This window comes from Suricata suricatta, chromosome 12, assembly GCF_006229205.1.
Source record: "Suricata suricatta isolate VVHF042 chromosome 12, meerkat_22Aug2017_6uvM2_HiC, whole genome shotgun sequence".
Classification (NCBI taxonomy): domain Eukaryota; kingdom Metazoa; phylum Chordata; class Mammalia; order Carnivora; family Herpestidae; genus Suricata; species Suricata suricatta.
The window spans coordinates 254,302-259,925 of NC_043711.1; positions in this window are offsets into that span (position 1 = coordinate 254,302).

Below are 5,624 nucleotides of genomic sequence, written 5' to 3' on the forward strand. Positions count from 1 at the left end.
ACCCTGGGATCCCACTGCCGGGCACACACCCAAGGGGAACGAACACACACGTCCACGCAACCCCCTCCCGCGCACACGCGCACAGACGACCGCTCTGCCGCGCATGCGCACGCCCCTCAGGTGCGTCCACCGTGCCCGTGCCCGCACCCGCCGCCCCGCGGACGGACCCTGAACGCACGACGCTCCGGGAGGGAACCGGGCACCAGAGGCCACGCGGGGTAGGAGTCCATGTGCGGGACCATCCGGGACAGGCTGGTCCACGGACGGGAGGGGCTCGTGGGGGATGGGGAGGGAGAGTGCGGGTGCATGCTAATGGGGACGGGGCTTCCTTTTAGGGTGAGAGAATGGCCTGGAAGTGGATAGAGGTGGGTGCAGGTGCAGTACGGAAAACACTGACTTGCATACTGTGAACAGGTGGGTTGTATCTCAATACAGCCATCAGAAGGCGCAGCAAGGGCAGCGACCCTTGCCCTCCCACGTGGGGACATGGGGGTAACGGGCAGCTTGGCTCCACAGTGAGCGACCAGCCCTCGGACTGTCCGCCACAGTGGGAGGCGGCCGCGTGAAGTTCTGTGACGGGCCAGGCCTCTTACTGCTGGTGCAGCCCTGGGAGTTGGGGGATGGGGGGGCCACGGCCATGGGCCGATGCGGCTACAGGTGTCTACAGCGGCCTCAGCCAGGACGCTGGGAATCAAGCGCCTTAGTGTGGCCATGTCAGACGATGGCAGGAGGGTCCAGTCTCCCTGGACCCTGGTGGAGGCCACTCCCACACCTGCCCTCCACAGGAGACATAAAGCAGACGTGTGCCTGCCCTCTCTAACCAGGATGCTGGGGAGGACCTCCTCGAGACGCGGTCCCTCCTCTCCTCTGAGCACGCCGCCTGCCCCTAGTCTCCGAGCTGCTCTGGGCAAGGCTGGAAGAGCCAGAGCAGCGCCGGTGAGCCAGGCGGCCTCCGCCTGAACCTCGGTCTGACCTGCTGAGAAACACAAGTTCTTCTCCCGCTGCCGAGGCCTGGAGCCGCCGCCGCCCCCCCCCCCCACCCCTGCATGGCGCACCAGGACCTCATCCGACTACCTGCTGCTCTGCACTCGCCCTGTGGTTCGCGCAACACCCTGGCCCGGCCACTCCCGCTCCCCTGCCCCGTCCAGGCCACCGCCACCTGCCCTCTCTTCTCAGGGCCTGCACACCATCCCCTTTGCCGGAGCATTCTCCCCCAGATAGCTACCTGGCTTGCCCCCTCTTGGAAGTCGGGTCTCTGCTCAAACGTCACATCCTGGCTGCAAGCCTCGGTCTCCTCACCTGTAAACGGAGGATGGCCTCAACCCTAGGGCTCTGAGATCCAGCAGCCACTGAGGACCAGAGCCACGGCTCGGCTCCTGGCTGCAGTCAGGGCCCTGCCTCCACGTTCTCTAGCCCCATGCAAGCCCCATGCTGAGGCCAGATTGGCCTGTCTGAGCCATGGGCCACCTGACACCTGGGATTTCAGGCGGGGCTCCAGCCTCGGCTTGTATGCAGTGGGGAAGGGAGCAGATCTGGAGGTGCCCCACTGTTTTCCTCCTCCACAGGCGTACCCTACCGCTTCCTGTTAAGTCAGAGTAGCCAGTGATAGCAACCTGCATCCAAGCACGGAGATGTTGAGATGGATGTTTGCCTCCCACAGGGCAGAGCCTACGTCCTGAGCCCAGGTCCAGATGGTGGCAGCCCCACTGAGTTAGGTGCTCGCTGGCCCTAACCCATAAGCAGCTGTCTCTAACTGATGGCTCCTCACCATGAATGTTACCTCTCCCCCTAGGAGGGGAGGGAACCAAAGGGACTACCCCCAGCGGCAGCGACCAAAGCACCAATGACAGGACACACACTAAATTCAGTGAGCACTTGCTCCCTGTGCTCCGCCCCAATGACTTGCCTAGGAGGTGTAATTCAGCCCCTTCTCAGTGACAGGGAGGACTCGGGGGCTCAGAGCAGGGAGTGGCCTGGCCCGGTCCCCCAGGGTCAGCCGGGGAAGCCCTTGGGAAGAGGCGCCAGCCCTCATTCAGGGAGTCCTTCACACCACGGCCAGGCAAGAAGGGTTAAATCAGGGGAACTGGGTGGGAGGCAGAGAGGTGGCTGGCCCCATGGGATCGCCTGCTGTACAGGGACCCAGGCAGCCGTGGGCCCCAGCCTCTCAAGGCCCCTCCAGGAGACGCAGAATCCAAGTGCAGAGCTGCGTCACGGGCATGGACTCCGCCCCAAACACAGACGTGATGGGACACTCAGGCGCCTGCTGCCCATGCTCCCAGCCTGCACCCCATCGGCCCACAGGCCCCAGGAATGTGCTCGCTGCTCCACAGAGCCCTCCTCAGCTGCCACTGGGCAGAGAGGTGCCCAGAGCCGACGGGAAGGCCCTGCTGCCACCACACCCCACATGGACCCCACCTGTCCCCCAAACATCCTTGAGCATCACGCATGCCGCTGGAGGCCAAGGTGCAGAGCTGCACCAGGACCTGGCCACGCGCGCAGGTCCCACTGGGAGCCAGTGACAGTTCCACACAGAGCACAGCAGATGTTTCAACCTTCTTTGATCTTCCCAGGGTGCTTCTGACACCTCTGCTAGGGACCGGGACCCCACGTGACATGACACATGTGCCCATGGTGCAGGGGGCCCCTCCCAACAGTGCCATGTGACTCAAGAGGCCTGGGTGCCCTGGGACATGGCTCTGCCCAGCATCCAGCCACCTCTTTGGGGCTCAGCTCACGTCCTACCCCACTGACTTCAAACACTGAGCAAACGCCCGCCCTCTCTGGAGCACCCACTGTGTGGAATTGCAGGGTGGGGTCTGTCTCCCTCAGAGAGGCAGCGCATGCATTGGGGCACCCGGATTTCTGCAGCAGTGAATAGACGGCTGGTCCCAGGGCAGGCTGCGGCACATGGGGACACACAGCTATCAGGTGGCTGCAGGGTGCCTGGGGAGGCAGGCCCAGGCCCAGGTGCCCTATGCAGAGGACTCCACCTATTCTGCTAAAAATTGGGGGCCAGGACTTCTCGAGGGGCAAAGACAGAACACGGGTAGACTGAGGTGTGAAGGGAGCAAGGGCAGATGCCCACCACCACTGGGCGCGAACCACGGGCTGGCTCTCCTCCTCCCAGCGCCTTCCAGGGCCAGCTCCTGCCCAATCATACACTCGGGATGTTTCTGAGAAGAAAGGCAGTCACCAGCAAGGAGACAGCGGCTTGAAGAGGGCCACCGGAGGCACCACCTGCAATGAGGCACTCAGGACACGAGCCCCGTGGCAGGGGGTGGATGTAGCCCTGGACTGCCACCTGCTCAGCCCGCCTGGTGAGGACCTGCACCTCCTGGCGGGCCCCGGGGTGCCGCGCACAGCAGGCAGCTGCCCCTAGACAGCCCTGCAGTCACCCCACACCCAGCGCACCGCAAGCACGGCCGTTTCCTGGGCAGGGTCGAGTCTGGGCTTGTGCGCCAGCCTCAGAGGCCCTAGAGTCAGCCGGCCCGCCTGGTTCCTGCTCCCACATGCCCTGCTCCGGCTAGGCCGCCAGCCCTTCCGTCCTAGAAGCCAGGCAGCAGGCTCCACTGGGCCTCCCGAGTGGGCACAGATTAGCTCATCAAACCCACCCTGCAGGCAGGGAACGGAAGGCCCAGGAAATTGAGCACCTCACCCAGGGCCACACAGGCGGTAAGTGGCCTCAGCCCGACCCTGCCGAGAAGCACCTGATAGCAGGCAGTGTCTCTGCCTGAGGGGGTGCCACAACAGTGACAAAAATCAAAAGAACTGCACAAAAACCAACCCCAATGTCCTATGGCCGACTTGACCCCAGAGCAGACCAAAGTCCAGCGCTACCTTCCCACGAAAAGGACACGCTGCGTGCTGGCTGGGACCTTCCACGGCCACCAGGTTACGAGGTAACCTTCCCCATTCCAGACCATGAGGTGTGCCCTTACTGGTGACCAGTTACCTTGTCTCCTGGGCCACACAGAACCCTCCTTCAAATCCACAGACAGGGACACAAATAGCTTACTGCCATTTGTTTTTACAGAATTTACCAGCATTCCTAACTAAATATTGGCAACCACTTATTCAACACTAGCTCCCTGGGGCGCCTGGGTGGCTCAGTTGGTTAAGCGTCCGACTTCAGCTCAGGTCGTGATCTCACAGTTGGTGGGTTCAAGGCCCGCGTCAGGCTCTGCGCTGCCAGAGCCTGGAACCTGTTTCAGATTCTGTATCTCCTTCTCTCTCTGCCCCTCCCCCACTCATGCTCTGTCTCTCTTTGTCTCAAAAATAAATAAACTATAAATAAATAAATAGCAAGCCTGGTTTAGTCAGGGTAGTGTATTAAAAAACAACAACAACAACAACAACAACAACAACAACACCACTGGCTCCCTGACCAGCCTATAAACTCTGAGGGCAAAGGTCAAGGATACCTTGTCACCACTGGATTCTGTGCTGAGGAAGGTTCTCCCCAGCCCAGTGACAGCTGCAAGAGGTCAGGGTGCTCCTGGGTCGGGTCCAAGGCTACATGGCCAGGAAGTGGGCACACCTGGCCAGGCCCCAGGAAGAGAGGCCCAGAACAGCAGGCTGTGTAGACTGCTCAGCCCCAGGTCCCCCTGGGCTCCCAGCAGGCCACTTTGGGGAAAGCCTGGGTCCCAGGGCCTGTCCTGGGCTCACACCAGCCACAAGGGGCTGCGTGCAACTAACGTAAGCTGGTGAACTGTCAAGCCACCAGCCCCCTCCTGCCGTGGTCCGTGGTCGAGAAAGACTCAGAGCTGGGGTTGCAGAAAGCCAGAACAGACAGAAGCAGGACTTCCGGGAGGCTGGAGTGGGGCAGGTGTCGGCTCCCCCAGCAGGTGCTCACCCAGCTGAAGTTTCATTTTATTCCTCCCTCCTCCCAGAGGTCCCCACTGCTGGAAAGGGCAGAACTGAGTCTGACTCAGATTAGAACAGGGGCGCCTGGGTAGCTCAGCCGGTTGGGCTTCCGACTTTGGCTCAGGTCAGATCTCACGTTCGTGGGTTCGAGCCCGCGTCAGGCTCTGTGCTGACAGCTAGCTCAGAGCCTGGAGCCTGCATCTGGTTCTGTGTCTCCTTCTCTCTCCGCCCCTCCCCCTCTCATGCTCTGTCTCTCTCTGTATCAAAAATAAATAAAACATTTAAAAAAAAAGTTAAAAAAAAAAAGATTAGAACAGCCTCCACCCACCACCCAGGCCACTGTGGGGAGCATGCGGACCAGAGATAAATCACAAGGAGCACCTAGAAAGTGCTCAATAAATCCCCACCACCTGCAGGGCCTCCACAATCCCACAGCTCCCTCCTCCTGCTCCGTGGGAGCTGGCCCAGGGGCGAATGACAGGGTGTCAGGGCCACAGCTGCCCAGCGCTTCCCCCAGCTTCATTTTTCCCACCTGTAAAGTAGGAGCGGGTCCGACTAGACCACCGCTTTCCCTGTGGCCTGGAGCAGGGGAAGACGGGCCCCATCCTAGACCTGCACCCGCTGATTAGGAACCTCTGGGGTGAGGAACCTGAAGCACTGTGCGCGCAACACGCAGCCCCCTCCCGCACCACACGGTTTGGGAAATGTGGGCCTAAACGAACAGAAAGCAACACCTGGCCACAGGCGGGCTCAACCCGCCC